The sequence below is a fragment of the Pleurodeles waltl genome, chromosome 6 (assembly GCF_031143425.1).
Source record: "Pleurodeles waltl isolate 20211129_DDA chromosome 6, aPleWal1.hap1.20221129, whole genome shotgun sequence".
Classification (NCBI taxonomy): Eukaryota; Metazoa; Chordata; class Amphibia; order Caudata; family Salamandridae; genus Pleurodeles; species Pleurodeles waltl.
In genome coordinates this window covers 1,614,898,745-1,614,925,402 of record NC_090445.1, presented here as the reverse complement: position 1 = coordinate 1,614,925,402, position 26,658 = coordinate 1,614,898,745, and the positions used below count along the sequence as shown (strand labels likewise).

At 46.4% G+C, this 26,658-nt stretch overlaps 1 long non-coding RNA gene across 1 annotated transcript in view; it reads right to left on the bottom strand.

The window, feature by feature from the left end:
- LOC138302192 (uncharacterized) overlaps nucleotides 1-26,658 on the bottom strand; it is a 127,888-nt gene that overhangs the window by 10,164 nt on the left and 91,066 nt on the right. The window lies entirely within an intron of this gene.

Sequence of the window (26,658 nt, the reverse complement as noted above, 5' to 3'; positions counted from 1 at the left end):
ACGCCTCAACATTTCTTTATCTGCAGAGAAGCTGTTAATTAAGCCCCTCATTCTCTCACATTATAGTTATCAGGCCTCTGTCTCAACGTAAAAGCCATGGATTCGTTGGGGAGGACATTGCAAAACTGTTCATACTACAAATGCATTATTTTTTCATTGTCTTTTCTAATCGAGTTTTCTACCAATGTATTTTCCCATTGAACAGTTTCCTTCCGGTGGCCTGCTATCATGGTGGGTGCCAGGATGACAGTGTTGCCTTCTTCTGAAGGGGTACCTCCTTGACTAGGTCGTGGGAGAGTACAGCATTTCTTTTATTTTTTTAGAATCCATTTACTGAAAATGGTCCCTATCTGAAAAATAAATGGAGCGCTTTCCTGAAAACAACGCCCTTCATTTGTATTTTTAGTTAAGTGTTACTTAGTGTGCATTTGTACTGACTGTATGGAAGACTTATTACTGTCACCTTTAGTACACCTGTCATATGGTGGACCTTGGATGATGTTAAAGATTTTTATTGCATGAGCTATGAATGGAATCTAAGCGGATGGTATGAACCAAAGAAAAACAAGAGTGTCTGCCACCCCCACTACCTCCTCCCTTTTTATTTTTCTTCAAGATCTGGATGTGGTACACAAGAACAGCAGAGAATGTACTTGCCTGGTACCAAGCTGATATCAATCCTCAAAGTGTACACTGCGGTCTGGTCTACACAATATTCTCTGTAAGGAGGGATACAGAGACGTAACGAGGGCCACTGCAGCCCTTGCAGTGCAGGGGGCCCCATTCAGTCCAACTCCAATGAGTATCTGTGAGATATGGGGGACTCGGGGACCCATTTTCAAATTATGTAGGGAGCCCTATCATTTTTCATTATGCTACTGGAGCGATGCTCTACCCCACCTTGCTGACTGGGTTTTTGAAACATGGGAATGTACTGGAACTGTTTAGCACTGAGCACCTGACTAACTGCCGAGGTTTAAACACACAAGCAATAGGTCCATTACAGCATTTGGAACATATACATTGATGCATGCTTGTGTGGACCCTGCTGCTGTATGCCCTGAACATCTAGCTTCATCTTGCCCATTTCTTCTAAGATAAATTCCTGTTGAAGAACTGTGGGACTGCCCTCCTGATGCTGCTGCTAACTTTACTTTTGTGGAAATCCAAACTATCCCAAGGAATCCAGAGTAATAAACGCAGGGCAGCACGGAGCCTTATCACTCACCAGAAACCAGAGGAGGGCAGTCCAAGATTCTCGTGTAAGTGAAGGTAAGTTGATTGGTCACTCTGCCTGCCATGCACAGTCCCATGGTTTGATTTCTTTGTTCACCTTTGTAAGACCAGCCCTCTCTTGTCTTGCCATTCCCGACACCTACTAGCTTCTAGCTGATATGACATGTGCACCAAACCATCAACTCCCTCTGTCAGAAGATGTGATTCCAAGGAGTTCACCAACAATGACGTACTAAACAAAGGTCCAGCACCCAAACTGCTTGCACACTATTTGGATCCAGATACTTAAAAAGATGCAGTGTGGACCTTGTGTGTGCGCTTTGTAGTAGTGGGCCAAAGCCCTGCATGCTGTCCTTCAGTACCATGATGTACCCTCCCGGATGTATTATACAGGTAGTGATCAAATGTTTGAAAAGCAGGATATCCGAGCATCAAGGTACCAATAAACCCTAACCCTAAAGTGGAGATTCATTGAGGTTTCGGGGATCCTCGACTTTCAAGTGCGAACAAGGAGGCATTTCATTTTACTGTGCAAGAATATAGTTTTCTTTTCCCATACGTTGCATCATTTATACTGTGTGTTTGTTGCAATTGTCCTAGTGTTTTTCAAAATCGAACCATTACGAGTAGCTTTTGTTGTTGTTGTTGTTTTGGTGGGCAGATCATGATCCTCCATGGACTCAATTTAACTATGATCGGCATAGCATTCAGTTAATATCATGTATGATTTTGTGTAATGTAGGTGTACAATTTGAAATTGTATTGCTTTATTGATGTATGTAAGTTATAGTACCCAGCTCTTGGATTAATTGCATAGGAATACATCCATAAAATTCATTTTATACAAAACGCACACTCTAGCTGGACATTGTATCCTTATTGCAACTTTGATAACTGTGTTATGATCTAGTCTCCATCTCTAAAACAGCCCCTATTTGAGCTACTCGACCAAACTATCCTTGAGAGTCAAGTCAGTTTGAGAGGCCAACTCTTCATTGCACACTGAAGGGGTCATTTAAATTCTGGAGGGTAACCTACCAGGTCACTGGAGGCTATGGTGTCAACTCAAGTAGAAAGGATCGTCCACTAGAATTAGAGATCCCTAATTAACTACCGCTGATATCTGTGCCTTCAATGAGACAGTCCTGCCGCAGGTCCACTGAAGACATTGATCACTTCCCAAGCACCCACCAAGTCTGTTGAGCGCACTCTGCAAAATGATTTTTTTCTGCAAGAAAAACTCCTAAGTAGCCCCTGTTAGAAATGGGATCTTTGGTTGGCAGTCAGGTTACCCCCTGTCCAAGCAAGGACCCTCACTCTAGTCAGGGTAAGTCACACACAATCCAAATGATCCTGTGCCCACCCTCTGGTAACTTGGCACTGAGCAATCAGGCTTAACTTAGAAGGCAATGTGTTAAGTATTTGTGCAATAAATCATACAATACCACTATATAGCACCACAAAAATACACCACACAGTGCTTAGAAAAATATATAATATTTATTTGGATAAATGCAGGTCAAAACGATCAAAGATGCCATAAGTAAATGTAGAGATATCACTGAAAAGTGATATAAAGTGTCTTAAGCCTTTTTTAAAGCAAACAAAGTCTCTTTCAAGCACAAAGTACCTGGTTTGCATGAAAACTCTCTGTAAAAGGACCGCAGAGGCGGAGAAGCATGGAAACAAAGGGGTGTGTGTCGATTTCTCAGGCCGCACACGGCGACGCGTCATTTAGTTTCCATGCAGGGACATCCGTCGATTTCCGGTGCTTGGTCGTGGATCTTCTTTGGATTGTGGGTCTTCCAGATGCCCTTGGGGACGGTGCGTGGATTTCCTGCACTGGCAGGACAAAGTCACAGGAGCTGCGTCGATCTGTTGGGTGTTGCGACAAATTTTCTACCACACAACAGGCGCTGCGTTGATTCCTCTCTGGAAGTCGGGCTGCGTTGTACCGGCTCGGCTATGCGGCGATCCAGCGGGCCGTGCGTCAAATTTCCAGTCGCTACGCAGGCGGGGCATCAATCTTCTTGTTGCGAAGTCAGGCTGCGTCGTTCCGGTTGATCGTGCAGTGAACTTTTCACTGCGGTGCAGGCTGTGTGTTGTTTCTGGCAGGCTGTCTATCGAATTTCGCCGCACAAGGAGTCCTTCTTGAAGAGATGAAGTCTTTTTGGTCCTGAGACTTCAGGGAACAGGAGGCAAGCTCTATCCAAGCCTTCAGAAAGCACTTCTTCACCTCAGCCAGAAAGTAGCAAGGCAGCAGGGCAACATCAAGGCAGCAGTCCTTCACAGAAAGCAGTTAGGTGAGTCCTTTGGGCAGCCAGGCAGTTCTTCTTGGCAGGATGTAGGTTCTGGTTACAAGTTTCTTCTCCAGGAAGTGTCTGAGTTGGAAGGGGTAGAGGCCCTGTTTATATTCCCAAATGTGCCTTTGAAGTGGGGAAGACTTCAAAGAGTGGCTTAGATATGCACCAGGTCCCCTTTCGGTTCAATCTTGTCTGCCAGGGTCTCAGTAGGGGGTGTGGCAGTCCTTTGTGTGAGAGCAGGCCCTCCACCATCCCAGCCCAGGAAGACCCATTCAAAATGCAGATGTATGCAAGTGAGGCTGAGTATCCTGTGTTTGGGGTGTGTCTGAGTGAATGCACAAGGAGCTGTCAACTAAACCCAGCCAGACGTGGATTGTAAGGCACACAAAGATTTAAGTGCAGAGAAATGCTCACTTTCTAAAAGTGGCATTTCTAGAATAGTAATATTGAATCCATCTTCACCAGTCAGCATGATTTTATATCACCTTTCTGGCCATACTAAATATGACCTTCCTACTCCTTTCAGGCCAGCAGCTACCACTCATACAGTGTATGAGGGCAGCCCCAATGTTAGCCTATGAAGGGAGCAGGCCTCACAGCAGTGTAAAAATGAATTTAGGTGTTTTACACTACCAGGACATGTAAACTACATAGGTACATGCCCTGCCTGTTGCCTACACAGTACCCTGCCCTAGGGGTTACCTAGGGCATACCTTAGGGGTGTCTTATAAGTAAACAAAGGGGAGTTTTAGGCTTGGCAAGTACTTTTAAATGCCAAGTCGGATTGGCAGTGAAACTGCACTCACAGGTCTTGCAATGGCAGGCCTGAGACATGGTTAAGGGGCTACTTAAGTGGGTGGCACAATCAGTGCTGCCGGCCCACTAGTGGCATTTAATCTACTACCAGGGACTTATAAGTAAACTAAATAGTTCAATTGCGTATGATCCAATGTTCCCATGTTTAAAGAGAGACAGCATATGTACCATAGACCTGGTTAGCAGTGGTAAAGTGTGCAGAGTCTAAAACCCAGCAAAAATAGTGTCCAAAAAGTCGAGGGAGGCAGGCAAAAAGTTAGGGAGTTTTGTTATCTGTGTGTGGCAACTGTTGTGCAATTTCCAAACCTGGTAATTCTATGTCCTGCATAGCAGTCACAGGTAGGGAAAACAATGATTAGTTCCCCTGTGCACAGAGATTTGAATAGACCATCACTGTGGGCTAACCACCCAGTGGTGGATTGCTCATCTCGTCAAAGCTCCGGCATTGCCAGGGGAACCCTGCAGTTTCTACACTTATGAATGGGGCAGTGTAGACCTGACTATGGCAAAGCAGTGCATCTGCTGTTGTAGGGCTGAAGCACTGATTACTGAACACTAATAGATCATGGGCAAGATGTATGTAGCTATCTGCTTGTCGCAAACAGCCTGATTTACACAGTGGTGTAATGAAACTGGAAGGGGTCTCCATGCAAAGCACATGGAGGGGGGCTTCCTTCTGGAGTCACTCAGGCCAGGTGCTGTTCCGAAGGGCCATCCTTGAGCTCAGGGCCCCCTCCCCGTGTAGGCTGCAGGGTCTTTGTTATGCCACAGGATTCACAGAATCAATCTAATGTACATGTGCTGATACTAGGTCCTTTCCTCTAATACCGTAGCGCCGGAACCACTTGCCGTGAAGACCTCATGAGATAAAGCATGAACACCAGATGAGACCGCACACCACTCCGCGGCCGCTGTGAAGAGCTGAGGTGAGTTACATACTCCAGTCTCACATGCTGCAGATTGCGCTGTCCCACGCAGCCAGTCTTGCGCACTTCGCTGAAAAAATAACAGATACCGCCGCGCTCCACACGGCGCGCACGACCTGCAATTACCGTTGCCTGTTTCACTTTACACACAGTACCTGCGCTATATTGTAGCAAAGCGTAGTTTCACCTCACACACAATACTCACACTGTATTGTAACAAGGCGTAAGTTCAACCAAGTCCTTTCTTTTCCTTTTTCCGGACTCCCACGCACTGCACTGAAAGATAACAGGTACCGCCGCACCCCACACAGCGCACGCGACCTGTAATTACAGTTGGCTGTATTTCACCTTACACACAGTACCTGTGCTATATTGTAACAAAGCGTAGGTCCAACAAAGTCCTTTCTCTTCCCTTTTTGGACTCCCGATGACCACGGCCTTTAATTTCCGTTGGTTTCTTCAGACAAACCTTAGCTTTAATCACCATGTACAACACGGCTGTGTTTCACCTTACACACAATACGTATTGTAACGAGGCGTAGATTCAACGAAGTCCTCTCTTTTCCTTTTTTTGCCACTGCAGGCTAGTCTGCTTACTCCTTGAGGATAGAGGTCACACCACTACTTGGCCGTAGCAGCTGGCTCCAACTCATCATCAAATTCATGTTGTAATGAATGGCCCGGACACCGATGATGTCTTCATTACGTGTTTATTAAGTACACTACATAAATGTGACCTCCACCTCGGCCAGCTTGAAGTAACCGTCCACAGGCGGAATCTCTAGTTACTAAGACACCGTTCCTATAACAACCTACCAACATTCTATTCTAACCAATAGCACATTATAACACTGACCCTTGGTGTCCTACTTACAGGGGAACTCCTGCAAATGTAAATGTTATATTGCGAGTTTCTCTTCACACCTTGCGTAAATAGCCTGACAGGTCATATTGGATTCTTGTTGTGAGTATTTGGTAAGGGTACAGGACTTTTGCATTTGGTGTACCAATAACCTCAGAGTCCACACCTGATGCTTCTCCTGCCTTATAAATTGTGTTTCTGGAGTCTGAAAATACTTTGGTGGGCATATTGGTAGTTGGATTGTTTCCTTGCGTTTTCAGTAACTGTGCGGGTTTTTAAATCTTCCTCTGTGTATGCATGTGAAATATATGCTGCCTCTGATGTAGTACCGGACTTTCACCAGTGGGTTGACACGCTCCCCTAATTAGTTTCCACGACATGTGTGTGCTTTTGTGTACATTTGCTTCTCTGCCCTGGCTGATATCACAAGTTGAACAACTGATTTTTGCTATGTTTGTAAACTAGTGTTTTTCATCCTTTGGGGCTGTGTGTAAGTGCAAACTTCTTGTGTCAAGTTGCATGGTTTCACTTCGCAGCGCCGTTCTTACCTGCTCATCCTACAAGCATGCTCCTGGCAACATGGGGTAATAGTACTCAGATTTTGATCAGTGCCAGATCTTAATCAGAGCCCAAGAGGAAGCCCCGTAGCTGTGACTCAGAAATAAAAACTGAAACATTCCAGGGCGGCGCAGCACGTCCGAGTAGTCTCTCTATGGGATGACAGAAATCCAAAATGAACAGTCCAAGATCGGTGAGAAGCACAACAATTGAGCATGATTTTTTAGGAAGATTTAGTACTGCCGGAAGCTGAGAGCTGAGGATGGCACTGTTGCCCTTAGCACTCTTACAAAGTAATTTGCACCAGTGCCCACCCAGCTAATCAAGGCGCACTGGGACTCTGGACTGCCCCCTCATCACGCATGCAGAATCTTAACAACATGAGCTTGAGTGACCGATCTTGCACCAAACTGTAAGCTGCATGTTGATTAGTCCCTTGTTGCTTGCCCCGTGCTGTCAGACACACTAATATTTGACGAGAAGGCTTTGGGCAAAGGAGGACGAAGGAACGCAGCGTTACTGATTATTTCACTGGTGCTAGAGCACTCCTGGACTGATCCCTGGTAGATGACAATAGTGGATGAATTAGGAGCAAAAAAGTAGTCTGGTGTACCGATGAGGGAAGGACAGAGGAGACACCTATGTAAGTCTTTTTCTAAGCTGATTGAAAGCCAAGAAGGGGGTTTGAACTGATAGGAGAGAGTGAATGTATTGGGATATTTCTGTATCTGTGTCTGCAAATGTGTGGGTCAGCATCGGAAGGGAGGAATGCTTCTCGCTCTATCGCTCTGCTTCTCTCTCGCTCTCTATGTCTCTCTCTCGCTCTCTTTCTCTCTCCCAGATGGCCTCTTCCTGGAATCTCGTAGCCACGATTACATGACGTGTAGTGGCTGCAACTTGTGTGCTATCTTCTGGCCAGCACCCCTCACTTGCTTGCATTTTGTTGGAAAAAGCTCAAGATAGCATTTATTGTCCTGATTTGGATATCCTTAGTATTTTGATTGCTCAAAACCATCTTAAGTTCTACATATCTTGGCAGCCATGTTATAGGTTGGACTTCCTTAGAGTATAGTGCACATTAAAGAGATTATGATGCATCTGGCATACGGTACGTCCTTGGAATATTGTATATACTGTAGGCAATATGGTGACACTGCATTAAGTGGCTTGCCATGGCATTGCCAGTACTTGTTACATTGTGGGTTTCTGAAATTACTGGCATAGTGGAGGCCAATAGAGACACAAGGTAATACCCTGTCAGAAAGTGGCCAGCCCTGACACTTAGGCCCTCATTACAACCCTGGCGGTAAATGCCACCTACCACCGTGCTGATGGCTGCCAACATACTGAGATCGCGGGGATATTCCGCTACGGGTATTATGACCCACACTGAAAAATCCACCACTATACAGACATCCACACAAGTCTGCCAGACCAAAGGTAAGTGATAAACTGGCGATAGCAAAACCCACACCGTTACACCAACAGGAATATGCCCACAGTATCACGACCCACGAATCACCGCAGCGGTCTTTCAACCGCGGTAAACCATTGGCGGTACACACCGCTGCACTCAAAATACACACACATTTACAAAACACCACCAGACAATTCAAACTACACACACCTGACACACATACACACACAACACCCACACACGCACACCACTATAAAACACACAACCACATTACCCACAACCCTTTCAATGATAAAAAAGATTGCCAACAGACCACACACCCCACACCCCAGCACATCACCCCACACATCCTCACACATATCACTCGCACCCCAAAAACACCCCAGGTTTTCAGAGGAGGAGCTAAGGGTCATGGTGGAGGAAATCATCCGGGTAGAACCACAGCTATTCGGATCACAGGTGCAGCAGATGTCCATTGCAAGGAAGATGGAGCTATGGCAGAAGATCGTGGACAGGGTCAACGCCGTGGGACAGCATCCAAGAACAAGCAATGACATCAGGAAGAGGTGAAACGACCTACGGGGGAAGGTGCGTTCCGTCGTTGCAAGACACCAGGTAGCCATACAGAGGACCGGCAGTGGACCCCACCTCCTCCCCCACAACTAACAACATGAGAGGAGCAAGCCTTGGCAATAATGCATCCTGAGGGCCTCACACGAGTAGCAGGAGGACTGGACTCCGGTAAGTCAAATCTTTACAACTTTATCCCCCACTCCCTACCTGCATGCCATCACAAAATCTTACCCCTACCCTCACCCCATCACTCTACCACCTCACACACACCCCATCATCACAACCCACTCATCCCAATACCAAGCCCTGCATGTAACACCAATGCATGGGCCTCCATCACAGACCTGAATGGACACCCATCACCACAGCATGCCCAATAGAGAGACTCACCCAGCCCAAAAAATCACCACTCACACGAGGCCAGGCTGACAGGGAAATCACAATCATACAGGGAAACACACCCATGCACAAGATGGCACACGCAGATACACTAACACTGCAATTGCAACCCCACTGTACCCCTACTTAACGTCACCGGAGAGGAGGTGCCAGCTACATCCAGTCCCGCCTGTGAAAAAGCCCACAGTGATGACAGCAGCTGTGCACGCCTGGATCAGGATGACCAACCTGGCCCATCCGGTACCTCTGGACAGTCGGTTTCCCTGCCACAGTCCCAACCCACCACAGAGCCTCCCCCCTCAGGAAACACCAGCACAGCACCCACCCACCGGGCCCATGCCACTGTCCCCAGGACACGTCAATCAGCAGTGTGTCCACCACTACAGGTACCCTGAGCAACCCCACAAACACAGGATGTTCAGGAACCTGGGGTCAGTGGGCACACGGTTCAGGGGACAGAGGCACGGGACAACAGGGAAGCTGGGAGAGCTGCTGTGTGACAGGGGGAGGACAGGCCCAGGGAACCCTCTCTCCACGAAGAACTCGCCAACATTCTAGGAGCATATCACCATTCCCAGGAGACGATGAGCCAGATACTGGCCAAGCTGCAGGAGACCCAGCGGCTGCAGGAGGGACAGTACCTGGGGATCACGGAGAACCTTAAACACATCTACACCATCCTGGTCACCATTGCAGGGGTGCTGGCTGACATGGGCAAGACCATGAGGGAGGTAGTGGCACACCAATGGGCTCCTGACACTAGCCAAACCGATGAACAGCCTTCCGCCTCTGCCGGCGCTAGTGAACAGGAGGCCTGCTACAGACACAACAGGCCACCAGCACCCCACCCCCTGCAGAAGGAGAACCACCCCGCAAATGGTCCCTGTGATCCAGGCACAAGTCAGAGAACATTGCCAAGACCCCCACCAGGAACTAAGACTCTCCTGATTGTCACCCTACTGTCCCACTCTGTCATCCTGTCCACCTTCAACTGCCATAACTCCCCTTCCTATGCCCCATTGGACAATGCACCTGTGATACCAAGAGACTGGACTCTACCCTGGACTTTTCTCCACCATCAGCCCAGCCCATTGCACATCCCCCTCTACTTATGAGCACGTAAATAAACACCCTTGGAACAAATACTACTCTGGAGTCTGTCAAATGATTCAAATATGTAATAGTTAAACATTATCAAAGCATTGCAAGTCAAATGTACAGTTAAATATACTTTGGAATGACCTTTGGTGGGCAGCAGTACACATAGCAGGAACCAGAGTGGGCCACAGAGAGATGAAAATAGAGATGCCAAAGGGTACAATAAGTGGCCATAGACATAGGGAAACAGGCTGCCATGTACAATGTCCAACAGAAAACTGAAAAGTAAAGTGAAGTTACAGTGTCTTACCTGTGTATCACTGGAAGTACTGTTCTGCCTCCTCTTCCTCACTGTCCACAGGCTCCACCACTGCCACAAGACCATCTCCAAGCACATCCAGCTGCAGAAAAGGTGCCTGGTGTCTCAAGGCCAGGTTGTGCAACATGCAACATGCAACTCTGATCTGACACACCTTCTTGGGTGAGTAGTACAGGGATCCACCTGTCAGATGGAGGCACCTGAACCTGGCCCTCAGGAGGCCGAAGGTCCTTTCAGTAATCCTCCTTGTATGCCCATGTGCCTCATTGTAACGTTCCTCTGCCCTTGTCCTGGCATTCCTCACTGGGGTCAGTAGCCATGAGAGGTTGGGGTAATCAGATTCACCTGCAAATATCGAGGGACAACTGTTAAACACACACTAACGCTTAGGGACAACCCCATACCCAGACACCTACTTATACTGTGTGGGTACCTTGGGCTCATCTATTAGTCACACCCTTTGGCTCTGGAATTGGCCCATCACATATGGGATGCTGCTATTCCTCAAGATAAAGGCGTCATGCACAGAGCCAGGATATTTGACATTCACATTGGCGATGTACTGGTCCACCAAACCCACCATCTACACATTCATAGAGTGATAGCTTTTTCTATTACTGAAAACTTGTTCATTTCTCCAGGGGGGGGGGGGACAAATGCCACATGTGTACCATCAATGGCACCAATGATGTTGGGGATATGTCCCAGGGCATAAAAGTCAGCTTTCACTGTGGCCAAATCCTCCACCTGGGGAAATACGATGTAGCTGCGCATGTGTTTCAGCAGGGCTGACAACACCCTGGTCGACACGTTGGAAAACATTGGCTGAGACATCCCTGATGCCATGGACACTTGTTTGGAAGGAACCACTTGCCAGGAAATGGAGCACTGACAGGACCTTTATGAGAGGGGGGATACCTGTGGACTGGGGGATAGCTGATATCAGGTATGGCTCCAATTGGGCACACAGTTCTTGGATTGTGGCACGATCAAGTCTGTGGGTTATGATAATGTGTCTATCATCCATTGTCGCAAGGTCCACCAGGGGTCTGTACACTGTAGGATGCCGCCATCTCATATTGAGCCTCAGCGGTTGAAGCCTATGGAAGAAAACGGTGAGCAAACGGTCATATTCACACATTATTGCACTAATGATGATTATTTTGTTTTACAGAACCAGTATGTGAATCTGACAATCTGTTGCTGTGCCAATGTCTGCTGTGACGCAGTTAGGTGCCACGCCCTGTGCGCCCCTCAAATGGCGGCTGCCTGACCTGTGAGGAGGGACAAGTGGAAATGAGGTAATTCCGCTGGCGTTGTGCGCCGCCGTGGTAGGCGGTCGAAGACAGCCGACAACTTCGCATTGGTTATCATTGGGCCCTATGGGTTCCAGAAGCCAATGGCGATGTATGCCGGCGGTGACGGTACGCACCGCCACAGATGTGACCGCCATTTTCTATCTGTTCACTCACTTGTTACCTGACCTTCAACAGGAGAGGACCTATACTGCAAGTGCTGCTGTGACCTGTGTCTGGAATTGACAATGGCTCATGTGTCTGGGAAGAGGGCTCTGCCTTCACTGCGGAGGAGTTGGAGAAACTGGTGGATGCTGTGTGTGTAAGCCACATGTAGGGGGGAGCAGAAGCATCCTGGCCAGAGTGCTGTATGTAAGGTGGTCAGTGTGTGTGCGTCAGGGGATGGGAGGGATCTGGTGGGCCATGAGTATGATGGTTCGAACAGTTGACTAATTCACTTTTCTGCTGTCTTTTCTCTGCAGGTCAGCACCCACCAGAAAAAGGGTATTTGGCGTGCCATCACCAAGGGGGTGCGGACCCTGGGGGTCTTTGACAGGCAGAGAACCCACTGCCGCAAAAGGTGGGAGGATCTGCGCCGATGGGCAAAGAAGATGGCGGAGGTCCAGCTGGGGCTGGCCTCCGAACGAAGAAGGGGTGCCCATCGCACCATGACCCCCCTGATGTTCTGCATCGTGGCGGTGGCCTATCCGGAGTTGGATGGGCGCTTGAAGGCATCACAGCAGACACAAGGGGGTGAGTACAGATTCTGAATCCTGACTTTGCACGCGTTGAGAGTTACCTGGGTGGGAGGTGTGGGCAATGGGTGCCCCTAGGCCAGGGTGAAGATGGCAGGGTAGGTTCCTTGTTGGGCAGTTTCTGAAGCACTCCTACCTCAATAGTGTTAGAGGGCATCTACTACTGGGCAGGGTCCTGTGGGTTTCAGGTGTGCAGCTAATGGCGGTATCATTGTACCCCATAGGCTGCTGACTATCTTAGTAACTGGTAGTGCATGGCCTAGTGCATAGGGCTGCTCCCTTTGTGTTGTGTACGCCAACGGTAGTGGTGTTGCTGGCATTGACCAAGTGTATCCTCTGTCTCTCTCCCCCCTTTTTGTTTTGTCACCCTGTCCTTGCGTGCATTAGCATCATCTGGCGGAGGAGCAGAGGCACTGGCGACTGAGGTAGCTGCATCCCACATGGGCCTGGAGGCCGAATCCACAGAGGATGAGGGCACCATTGGGATGAAAGGTGAGGGGAGAACCACAACTGGGACAGGAGGGGAGACCACGGACAGCGACTCCTCCTCCGATGGAAGCTCCCTGGCGGTGGCGGACACCTCTGTGCCCACCCCAACAACAGGTACAGCCGCCACCCCCTACCAGCACCGCCCTCCCAGCAGCCCCTCAGCGTGTTACCCGTGCCCGCTCACCCAGGAGGGTGGGCATCTCCTTTGCCCCAGGCACCTCAGGCCCTGCCCCAGTCAGCCCTGCTGCCCTCAGTGAGGAGGCTAATGACCTCCTGAGATCACTCACTGTTGGGCAGTCAACCACACCGAATGCCATCCAGGGTGTCGAGAGGCATTTGCAAAAAACAAATGCATACCTGTGGGTATTCACCCTGGCGTGGCGGCCCAACCGAGAGCATTTCAGGCTCTGGCCTCAACACTGATGGCAGCCCTTGTACCTGTCTCTAGCCTCCCCCTCCAACTTCCTCTACCCAGTCCCAATCCCCTCAACCCAAGCCTATCCCAAGCACACCTTCAGACCAGCATTCACCCAAATCAACACACAGAAGTGGTTCAGGCTAACACAAGCACCACACATCGTCTCACAGGCACTCACACAAGCACCATCCCCATGCAGACACACTAACATCCACTGCCTCCACTGTGTCCCCCTCCTCCTCATTGTCCACCTCCCTCCCAGTAGCATCTCCACTCACACCTGCATGCATTACATCCTCATCCACTACCTCCATCACCAGCACACCCATCACAACACACCCCTCACGAGCAGTCACCACAAACACATCCATTCACACATCCCCAGTGTCCTCTCCCAGTGTGTCTGTGACCCCTCCTCCCAAAGTACACAAACACAAGCACCCACCCACCCAACAGGCATCCACCTCACAACAGCATCCATCTCATGTACCTGCACCCAAAGTCAGCAGACAAACACCTCCTACAACCACTCCCTCTTCCTCCATTCCCAAACCCTCTATCTCTTCCCACCCCAGTGTGTCTAAGAAGCTTTTTCTGGCAAACATTCACCTCTTCCCTACCCCCCGTCCTTCCCCTTGGGCCAGGGTGTCCAAACCCCAGACCAGCACCTCAGCCACCAGGTCGACGTCCGCTGTGGTACCTGCAATTCTCAGAGGCTCAAAGGGGGCACTTGTCAGGCCAGCCAGTGTGCCAGCAACCCCTGCAAAGGACAAAACCATTCCTCCACCTGCCAAGGTGAAGAAGGGGACAGCGTGCAGCAAGGCCAAGGAGCATGAACCACCCAGCAAGGTTTCCTCAAAAACTCCAGCAGCCAGACCCAAGGTCACACCGCCATCTGCCAGGGTGAGGAAGGGGCAGAAAACACCAGGCAAGACACCTCAGCCATCAGAGCCTGCAGGTGAAGGCCTGGTGGCTACCTGCACAACTGCCAGCACCTCCACCTGCACCGCGGCCAGCACCGGCAGCATCCCCACAGCAGGCCCCGTCGCAACCACCGCCACCTGCACCGCTGACAATAGGACCACTACCAGCAGCAGCAGCCCCAGTGGACAGCGGTCCAAGCCCGCAGGAGAAGGGCTGGAGCCTCCCTCCACTACTCGCAGCACTGGCACCTGCACCACGGCCAGCACCGCCACCTGCCCCACCGCTAGCACCGCCGCAACCACCACCACTTGCACCGTTGACTGTAGGACCACTACCAGCAGCAGCCCCAGTGGGCAGCCGTCTGAGGCTGCAGGAGGAGGGCTGGAGCCTCCCACCACCACTGGCAGCACCCCCACCAGCACTGGCACTACCACCAGTTTACAGCCTTAGCCACCGCAGGATGGAGTCTAGCCCTGCCTCCATAGACTATCATGCAACCTGTTCCCTGCAAATCTCGTGCCTCAGATTCCCAGGTAAGGGAATGTGAACTGCCACACCCCAAGTGTTGCTTCACTGGGCACAAAGCCCCCTCCAGAAACAGTGGAGAAAGGCATCCACTCACCCTATCCTTGGCAGGATGAAGCAGACTGGGCACAAAGCCCCCTCCAGAACCAGTGGAGAAAGGCATCCACTCATCCTATCCTTGGCAGGATGAAGCGGACTTGGCACAAAGCCCCCTCCAGAACCAGTGGAAGAAACCACCCACTTGAGAGACTGTGGCTTTGCACTCCCCAGGAGCAAGCAGTGGGCAAACCACCCACTTGAGAGACTTGAGAGACTATGGCCTTGCACTCCCCAGGACCAAGCAGTGGGCTAACCACCCACTTGAGAGACTTGAGAGACTGTGGCTTTGCACTCCCCAGGACCAAGCAGTGGGCAAACCACCCACTTGAGAGACTGTGGCCTTGCACTTCCCAGGACATCGCTGTGGGCATGGAGCCCCCTCCTGAGCTGTGGCGTTATTCCATCTTCCGGCTGAGGTGCCCCCCCTTCCCCATCCTCCTGAGGTGCCTGTGTGTTTTCGACCTGATGCCCCTGCAGTGTTCTCTCCGTATTGAGACAGGAGTCAAGTGTGGGCTTGGCCCATGATTTTTGGCCCAGTGGCCCACGGACATTTGGAAGGGACAACGTACGGCCTTATGTACATATTGTATATTTTTGTTTTTACTGTTTTTCTATAATTACGTATAACTGCATACTTTTTAATATATTACTGATTTAACTCAATTCTTTTTGTCCTTGCATTCTTCCAGGGGGTTATGTGGTGTAAATGTAATGTTGATTCGTGTGTTTGTGTGTATGGTGTTGTGGGTGAGGGTGGGGATGGGGGTGTTGCGTTTTGCATGTGTGGGTGTCACTCTCTTTTTCCTCCCCCCTCCCCTGTGTACTAGGTGCAGTACTCACCGTGTTCGTCGCCACTGCCTTTTGTATTCCTGGTAGATGAGGAGATAGACCAGCATGGGCAGGACCTGTAACTTGGGCTCCATGGCGTCCTGGTTCTTCGTTGAGTGTCGAGAGGTGAGTGGTTTCCCTTCCAAGTCCTGCTTCCATCGTGCTTTTGATGGCATTGGTACCGCCCCGTAAAAGCTGGTGGATAGGTGGGTTGTGATGGGGTGGGTGGTACATTGTCTTCCGCCTGTCTGTTGGCGGTGACCGCCGCGGTGTTTGTTGCTACCGCCATGGCAGTCGGAGTGTTAAAGTGGCTGTCTGTGTTGGTGGTTTCCGCTGTGGTCGTTGATCCCATTTTTTTTACTGCCGGCCTGTTGGCGGTATTACATGCATGAATGTTGAAGTGAGTGCATTTATGAATGTTGAAGTGAGTGCGTGTGTGGATGCATGTGAGTGAGTGCGTGTATGGATGCATGTGAATATATACGCGTATGTCAGTGTTGGTGAATGAGTGTATGCGTGGTGCGTATATGAGTGTATGCAGGGTGCGTGTGGGTGTCTGTGTGCGTGTATGCATGGTGGGGGGTTCTGATATGGAGCGGGGGTTGGAGGGGTATTTGGCTTGCAGGGTGGTGGAGTGGTCCGCCAGGTTTTTCATGGAGGTGCTACCGCTGTGGAAACCCTGGTGGAAAGCCGACTCCAAATACTGCCTGCAGTCTTCATTGGACCACCAGGTCGGGGAAGCTAATCTCTGTCCCAGCAGGACCAACCGCCCTGGCGGTTCAAGCGGGGAAGTGGCGGGTTGGCAGAGGCCAACCTGCCACACTCATAATGTGGCGGTCCCCACCACCGGCCCGTTGGCGGTGAGACCGCCAATGTGGCCCTGGCGGTTATAATGAGGGCCTATGTCTCTAATTGTCAGTAGTTTAGGTGATTGCAAATGAGTTATAAGCTGGCTTTTGGGTACACAACCATGGATTTATAATAAATGAACAGTTGTTTTTTCAGGGAAAACACAACTTTATTTAAAAAAAAAGAAAGTTTCTGTTTGGGTGAACTAGGTGTACGCACCTAAAATTAATGTTTACTATTTAGGAACAAAATGTATGTAATGTCAGATAGTTTCAAGGTGATATGTGGAACAACCTTATTTCAAGACAATATAAGATTTAAAGTTGTAATTTGAGTGACAACGCATGCAGAGCTGGGGACATTTATTGCTGGTATTGGTTCCTTGTGCCAGGTGACAACTGCTGCAATGGCCATTCTTAAATAACTCAATTGGAGTCAACACGGATAAAGGTTTTGGGTTTCGCCTACACAGCACTTGCGCTGTGCATGTGAAATCTACTGTGTTAATATAAATCTCAAAAGGGGCTTGCATCACGCCCCCCCAGCTTTCCTTGCTTTTCACTGGTTCCTGTGCTTGCCACTTACTTTTCCTCTGTTTCTATTGGCTGCAGCACACTTTTTTCTGCATTTACCAGTGCTTTTGTGGCTGTGCTTTTCTTATCAATATCCTGAGGCTCATCTGCTTATGTTTGGAACTTCTTTCATTACATTAAGACTTGGATTCCATTCTTTCCCGAGCTACACATACTGAAATTGTGTTTGTTTTAATGATTATTGACAGGAAGAATGTTTTTTACAGGAACACGTACGGATACTTTATTCTGGCTGCAGGCAGGGAAACTGTGTTTTTTTTGTTTTTTTTTAAGTAATTTGGTATATGATGCGATGCGTCCGGTACCACTTGTTTTTACAAATCAGCTGGGCTAGGATGTGTACTTCACTGCCTCAGAGTTCCAAGTAACTTGTGGTATGATGTGTACACAACTGTCTTATTTTTGAAGTAATTACGAGTATGCAGCGTACATTACACTCTTGTTTTATTAAGTACCTTTTGGGTATGGAAGGTGCACTGAATCTGATTTTTAACAGGAGGTCGTGGTTTGAAGCGCACAGTATGCGCACAGTATGATGTTACTTGTATAAAGCGGTGAGATATATTTAGAAAGGCATGTGAGGAATTGATGCACTATGTTTAAAAAAATGCACTTAAAACATCTAAATTGTGTATATATAACATCATAACGTGTGTAGCAGGTAGTGGCGTGATATGTAAAGCAGTATGTTTACGCACAGTGTATGTTCGATGCTAGATTAGCATTTATGCATCTACATATGATCAAGAGCAATTTTCACTCAACAACACTCAAACACACTAGCCTGGCTTACTTTACCCACGTAACACAGCGATAAACACATTCTTCGCTACATAATTATTACTTCTGGATAGTACTATATTAAAGTTATGTTTTATTTCGTATCCCTCTAACTTTTTAGAAGTAAACTTGTTACCTCTGGTAACTTTCCACCAGTGAAACTGCGGTGTACACACTGCTCCTACTTTCTTTACACAAGTGGAGCTGCAATGAACCTGTCACACCCCTGCTTACACAAGTAGCATGTTAATGTACATAACGAAGTCTCATAGCTTTAGAGAAGTAAAGACTGAAACTCTGTAACCCTGCCTTCTTTACGGGAGTTAAACTGCTATGTACACGCTTCACCCCCGGTCTCCTTTGTTACTTTACATATACAAAACCAGAAAGTGCACCCAATCCCTGCCTGTACTAGAAACACTGAGATGCACACTTCCCATCTTCTATCGTAGGATTAAAGCTGAGTGCCACACATTGTAAAAGTAATGCTGTAATGTGGGCATTCGAGCTATGCTTTTTAAATAGTAGTGAAGTGTGAGGAACCATCCGAATGCAGGTAATATTGTGAACATAACACACACACACCACCCTCTGCTTGCAGTACAAGTAAAGCGGATATGTACCCGGTGTATCCCTGCATGCTTTCGAAAAGTACAGTGATGCACCGTGTATCCCTGCTCATTATACACAAGTAAAACTGACAATTATATTAATAAAGGTAAAATGTTATTTACACACTCTAGCCCTGCTTACTTCACAGCAGTGAAATTGTAAACAGGACATCATATCCCTGTAAATGTGGAAGGTGCTGATCGCCTGCTTACTTTATACAGTAAAGCGGTACTGGTCACATCAGATCCTTGTTTACCTCAAACAAGTAAACCATGGTGGACACACCTTACCCCTGCTTACTTTTTGTGACTTTGTCTTCACTACCAAGGCCCGAGTCCATGGATTATGTGATTGATGTAAACTTACTGATATGTTTGCTCTCTGCAACTGTAAGGTCTCCTTAGTCTCAGTGGTGTCTTTAAAGTCTGAGCATTTTCTATATATTTAATTTTAGAGATAAGTCTACTATCTACTGACTGAGATTATAAATCAGTCAATGAAATGTCTTTATATTATTATAGATATATGAATTTCTTCGCCTGCTTGCAATTTCAGAAGGTTCTTTGCACAGACCGGGTTTCGGAAATTCTCCACAATGCAGTTCCCTGCAATATATTTACTTAGTGCCCAATCACAGCTTGTAGGTCTCTAGAGCAGTTGGTGTTTTGTTTAACTTTCCGTAGCCACCTAGGGTAGTGCACTCTTTCCTTTACTACAGATTTATAAAATGCAGTGTGTACCATCAACAACATATGGTGCTGATATCTGGGGTACTGATAATTGTGACGCCATCCAGGTGGAGGAAACCCGTTTCTGTAGAAATTTTTGTGTGCTCTGCTTTCCACTTCATTTTTTATTTGCCACAATGAACGGGGTATGAATTGTGTTAAGTGAATAAAGTTTGAGAGAGCCCTGTGCGCATGTGTGTTTGGCTGGCCTGAGACACCCGGCCAAACATACATGCGCTCTGAGGGGGAGTGCTCGTCACCCCGTGGCCCCGCCCTTTTCCCCCAAAAAACAATAATAATCACAGTTTGTTATCGTTTTGGGGGGAAAGGTTTGCCGCTGCTGGCGGGGGGCCCTTATGGTGGAGCCACCGCTGCTCGTTTCTAAGATTAGCTGTCAGTTCATGTAGCACAATGGACTTTGAGTGACTTAAATTGATAGTTTTATGGACAGCTGAGGTATTTGTTATGTGGATTCTTTCGTTATTTCATTTTACAAATGTTGGTATTGTTTTTATTATTAGTGTGTATGAAACTATTGTGTACAATACTTTTTTAGCTGTTTATGTATGATTATGTACTTTTATGGTTGCTTTTTCCTTTCAAATAAAGGAACTGAACCGAACTGAGCTGAACTAATAGATGTGCATATTATTTATAAGCAAACGCATCTTCAATCATCACAATACACACAATAAAAATAGTATTTATTTCACTGTAGTTTTGACAAATATTAGATCCTGAATAATAAAACATATTACCATATCAGTGTGTCTTCCTCTCTGACAACTTCCGAGTCCCACATGAATTAATTTACATTCAACACATTTCTTCACCTCACTGCCATAAAGACCACAGGCCAATGACTCAGCAATGTAAATGTATATTGCTATCTTGAGAGCATAATCTAAAAAGATACCATGCTCAACAATTAAACCTGCAAGATAATAGGAATTATTTTTTATCTGGTGGTCCTGCTTCTTTCTGTATCTTTTTCTTAGCTAAAAAGATATAACTTTTCAAGGCTGGAACTCTGCAGCCGATTTACAGGAGTGATCGTTTTCATTGTCAATTATATAAAGTTTTGTTCTCCATGACATGGGCAGGAAGATATGATATGATCAATCATGAGTTAATGCAATCTGTAATAATTATGTTAAGATTCAGCTATGCTGATAACTGTATTTAACAATGCATGCTGGATAGAAAGAGGATGGAAAGCAAGATAACGTGTCTTCATTTCCTAAATGTGTTATTGATTAATGTTATGAATTAAAAAAGGTCACAATATTTTTCTTCAGAACATTATAAAAAGGAATTGAGTTTCCTGTTTTTGGACTTTTTACATTTTGTGCTCAGATCCCTACTGGTTTGTGCTTGAGGGAGGTGTCATCAGTGATGTCATAAATGGTGTCATAGAACATCTCATGAGTGATGTAATATGTGAGGTCATGGTCAGAGTGCAATTTTTATTTAGCTCTGCTCAATATAACTGGTGAATGCCTGTATTTTGTGTAGTTCTAAATGTTAATTTTGTCACTGACACATTCAGCAGCAGATGACAGTTGACAGCTTGTGTCCAGTATGTTCCACACAAATGTTTGGTTAGATAGACAAAGTTTCCAAAGGGCAAAGATTCTTTATAGTAGATACAAAGGGGGTCATTACGACCCTGGCGGCCAGCGGTATGTTGGCGGTAACACTGCCAACAGGCTGGCGGTGTTCCGCCAGCAATTATGACTGTGGCGGAATTGCCATGGCCATACCGCCGGCACCTCCATTTTCCCGCCAGGATTCCGCCTGGCGGTCATAATCCCCAGGGCAGCGGTGCAAGCACCGCTGCCCTGGGGATTATGAGTCCACGACCACCGGCCTGTCCATGGCGGTACACACCGCCATTGAAAGGCCGGCGGTAAGGGGACTTGGGGTGCCCCTGGGGGCCCCTGCACTGCCCATGCACTTGGCATGGGCAGTGCAGGGGCCCCCAGGCATAGCCCCGTTGCGCATTTCACTGCCCGAGAAATGCGCGACGGGTGCTACTGCACCCGCTGCACATCAGCATTGCTGCCGGCTCTATTATGAGCCGACTGCAATGTTGATGTGACATTTCCGCTGGGCCAGCGGAAATGTCATAATAGGGAGACAGTAATACCGCCGGCAATGGCGGTATTCTGTCTCCCGCGGCCTCGGCGGTCTTTACAAAAGACCGCTGAGGTCGTAATGACCCCCAAAGTACTGTAAGCAGCCTTCAGTTATAAGACAGAATCGTCTCGGCATGCCAATTTCTACCTAACATAAAAGACTGTGCGCACCAGGTACTAACCTATGTACATATGCTTTTTTTGTATCAGAAGATGGGCTATCTGGAGTGGGGGATGGAGTTCTTTGACATTAGTAGGACTTAATATTTGCCTTGAATTCCAGCAATGTAAGCCCATACTGTTCCAGAAAGGTTTGTGAGGATGAAGAGGGGGTTCTTGGATGGCAGACTTACAAACATAAGACAATCACGTGCACACTGTCTCTCACTTATGCTCTCTCATATTCTTATTCTCACGCCCTTATTCTGGCTTCTTCAAGACTACATTAGATGTATAGTCATCCATACTCACTCTTTCTCCCACTCACTCTCATGATCTCACTCTCTCATTGTCCCTCATGTGGCCATTGCTCTGTGTTCTCAGTTCAGAGGCCAGGGATTGGTTGAGCACAGGTTCATTACACCTTTATGACCTAGTGAAAGAAACTGTGAGACGATTGTGCTGTAATATTCATCTCCTTAATTTCACAGAACAGGATGAAAGAGCTTACCATGGGCATGGCATTTTTAGGCAAGAATGTTCTGGAGTAGGCCAAACTACTCTCCCACATATCTACAGGGGCATTGAAATCTGGGCACAGGTCCCCTACCTTGCTGTTGCTGCACACTGTGGCTAAGGCCTAGATGGAATTACTGATGCTGGGACTTGTTAGTCGTGACCGATGGTTTACTATGTTATTATTTGAAAAAAAAAATGCTTATTTCGGGTGCAATCTAGTTTGAAACGCACTGCCGCTCAAACTCCTGCTGACAGGTCACTTTATTGATGAAGGGAAATAATCGTATTTTCAGTATTCTAACTTCTCATGAAGTGTCACTCGGCAGGACTGAGTTCACTGATGTCCTGTTAGTGTCTTCTTTACTGGTCTGACGGTGTGAGGGACACATACAATGCAATACAGTACAGAAGCTGCAAGGGAAAAGTGAAAGCAGCTGTTTGCTTAAATAGATACACTGTGTGTGCACAACTAAAGCATGCACAATGTATCTGTTTCCTACATGTGCCCTGACATCAGAGATTCATCATAGCTGATGACACCTGGTCACGTGGTAATTGGTGCACACTCTACATAGGCAGCTGGACCACTCCATGGCAGATTTGTAGCCCCAGGCAGAATTGGGCTAAAAGCTAAAGTGTCCAGGGTTGCATTAAGATGTGGTGCTTGCTATGCATCATCTAGTTGTGGTGAAAGGAAGCCTTGGAGTATGTCATTCCAGTGCTGGAATAAGGTAGCCCTGGTTTGGCCAAAAAAGTTACAGTTGAGGGCACATGCGTACTAACACATGTGCCTGTGAAAAAGTTCCTGACCCTCACTAAAGTGAGAGACATCTGTGACATACTGAAGTATAACTGCTAAAGGCAGCCCTGGATGCTGTAAACTTAAGCCCTGCAATGCCCAGAGCTACACGCGAATCACCCTGACACTCCACCCTTTCCCAATCGATCACAAAATTGAAAGAGGGAGGGGTGCAAAACAAGAGACTGAAACCTGGTTATCTCTGATTGCACAAGTTTGAGATTTCAGTTGCTTACTGCAGTGCTGGTTGAAGTAGGAAGGAGCTGTGTGGGTCTCTTGAGGGAAAATTGAAAAGGAGGAGCACAAAGGTGACCTATGCAAGTAGCAAGGTCACTAAAAAGATGCTTTTAAGTGTTATGTGGGCGGGAGTATGTGTGATAGCATGCAAGAGTGTCTGTGTGTTTATATGTGTATGTGAGTGAAAGAGAGTGGTGTGACAGAGAGCATGAGTGACAGTATGTGAGAGTTAGAGTGGGAGAGAATTAGTGAGTGATAGAAAAAGTGAATGTGATTGAGAATGACTGAATAAGAATGAATAAGAGAGTAAGACAGATCAGGTGAGTAAGACTGAGTGACAATATTTCAGTTATAATAAGTGCAAGTGACTGAAAGTGAGTGAAAATGAATACAGATAGGTAAAAGTGAGTTTGTCAGAGGAGTGAAAATGAGTGAATAACAATAACACTGAGTACAAAGGGTGACAGTGATTGAGAATGAATGGGTGATTGAGGCATACAAAATTCAAATTAGCGAGAATGAGTACCAGAAAGAAGTGCAAATGAATGACAGAATGAATGAGAGTCAGTGGTAGTAAGAGAGCAAGAATAAATGAGAAAGAATGGGTATGAGGGAATGTAAATGAGAGTGAATGAGAGTGAGTGAGAGTGAACGAAAGTGAGTTTAACTGTGAGTGAGAATGGGTGAGTCAAAATGAATGAGACTGTGGAAAAACTGATGAGAATTAATGAGACTAAGAGAAAACACGTAGGAGTAAGAGTGAGCTCAAGTGAGTGAAGATGTGTGAAAAAGCATGAGTGAAAGAGAAAGTGAGTGCAAGTGTAAATGAGAGTAAGTGTATTTGTATGAATAAACTGAGTGAAAATTAGTGACAGTATAAGTGAGTGTAGGTGAGTATGAATGCTAGTGAGTGCAAGTCAAGTAAATGAGTGTGAGTGAGTGAGAGAAGGGTAGGAGTGAGCATGAATGAAAGAGAATGTAAGTGAGTGAGGGAATGTAAGTGAGCATGAATGTGTGTTTGAGTGAGTGAATGTGAATGAGCATGTGCGATTGAGAATGTGGTGCTGTGCTTGTAAGACAGCAATTGCTCCTGGAATACTGGAGGTAAATACTCGTGGCTTAAAGAGACACCTGCTGCTAAATGATGGTTCTGTCATATTAGAGGGAAAACTATGTACTGGCATACCGGAGATAATACTTGGTACAAGTAAACTAGAGTGAATAGTTGACATGTGGAACACACATGGCAAAATGCTGACACTAAAATTATTTAGGAAATTCTCAGCATAACATTCACTCATCGCATACTGAAGGTAAATCTTGGCATGTAGGGCAACTAGTGAAAAATGTTGTCACTGGCATACAGGAGGCTAATGTAGGTATGTGGGCATCTGTGGCAAAATTCTGGGCCAGACCTACTTGAGATACAAGGTTGCCAATGATATATGGATGACATAAATGTCAAACTTCTGGCACTGGCATATTATACGTAATGTAAGCATGAATGGGCAATCATGGCATATGGGGACACCCATGGCTAAATGTTGTCCCTGGTGCAATTAAGGTAATTTGTAACATACTGGTGTTACCACAATATGTTTTGAAAAACTGGGTTCAACTACTTGGGAGTGGTGGACTTCAATGATTTGGCACATCGTGAAAGGACTTGAAAATATATATATATATATATATATATATATATATATATATATATATATATATATATATATATATATATATATATATATATATATATAGTGACTGCTCTTTCAAAGCTTATGGCTTTTCAGCATATTTATGTATAAATTGTGCTTTAAAGAGCATTTTTTGGCTCAATTTTTTCAAAATGTTCCCAGGCTGGAGAATCCCACCTGAAACCTCTGAGAAGTCAGGCTGACTCACTTCACATGTTTGCTGAAATTTATTGTACCCCACTAGTTTAAAAGGTCACCAACCACCATTGCCTACCTGAACCCTCATATAAGCCAGGCCTCTCATTTCCCTCATTGAAATATGGGGCATGTACTGTGCCGTACCACTTTCAAAGATCACAACCACCACTGCTCTTCAGCTTTTGCAGATAGGTGTTTTGATTTTCCCAGTCCTGTATGTCTGTTTCCTCACACACAATCACCCATGTACTTTGTGATTGTTGCCCTCTAAATGGTCAATTGTGCAACCAGATGAGAATTAGCAAATTGGAAGTGCACCTGTTATACCTGCTTTATCATGACTGTAACCTTTCATTTCTGGAATTACCTGACACCAGTTTGTGTTTAATTAATGAAAGGGGATGATCTACAAGCCCCTCTTTAGAGTTACTTCTCTGATCCATGAGATGCTCCCAGTGGGGGAAGGGGGGGAGGTGGGAGCTGGACCCAGAGGCATAATGAAATTGTTGGGGTCCCCCGTTGAAAGAACATTGGGGGCTGTGGGGGCCTTTGCACGCCACTGACTGGACCTTAATGTACCTTGTGAAGCCTGTCTAGCAATCCACAGGTATAATCCAACATTAGGTTGAGTTTACATATGGGATAAAGTACCCCCGTTATGTATTATAAGGATATTGCAAGGGACTGAGTAGTTCCATGACCACATAGAAAAACGAGGTTAAAAGCTGAGTTCCCATATAAGGTTATGGAACTCTGATCCATAACTTTATGTCCTTATCATGTACAGCGGGAAAAACGTTACTCCTTATCCATCTTCTTTCCCACAAACAAACCTAAATATTTGATGCATAGCGTTTTCAAATGATAAAGAATGTTTGCAAACTGAAAGAATTAAAATAAAATATCTAGTGCACAATCAAAGATCAAGAAAACGGATATTTGTTGCAAAACGATATCAGAAGCAATTTAATACGTAATTTTTTTTTTTAAAAGGTGTAGTAGAAACATGCAAAAAAATTCTAACATTTTTGTAATTACCCAAGAAGTGCAAAAAACAAACATTTTATCCTAAATATCTCCTTTCTTTTTCTCAATGGACAGCTAGAAAAACAGTGCAGAAAAAAGAAGAGCAACTATTGTTTAAAAAAAAAAAGCTTTAATTATGCTCTGTGGCATGACCTGCCTTTCTGCTTGGCTGCTGGCCTTGTGGAATGAGAACTTAACTGTAATAAGGTATTGCAATTGAGTTGTGATATAATTTCTTTATAATTGGAACATAAAGAAATTAGGATCTTTTTTACAGGAATTGCAGCATCTCACGTATTAGTCTATAATATGGATATATGGAGTGTATGAAAGTTGCTTCTGGCTATACGTTTTCTATGCGTTCAATTCATTCACAAGTGATGTGAATATGTATTTGTGGCTTTACACTTGTCCCAGTACACATCAGTTGTGTTTAATATCCGATAATGTATTCTCGCAAGGCCACGATGTCACCTGCCTCTGGTG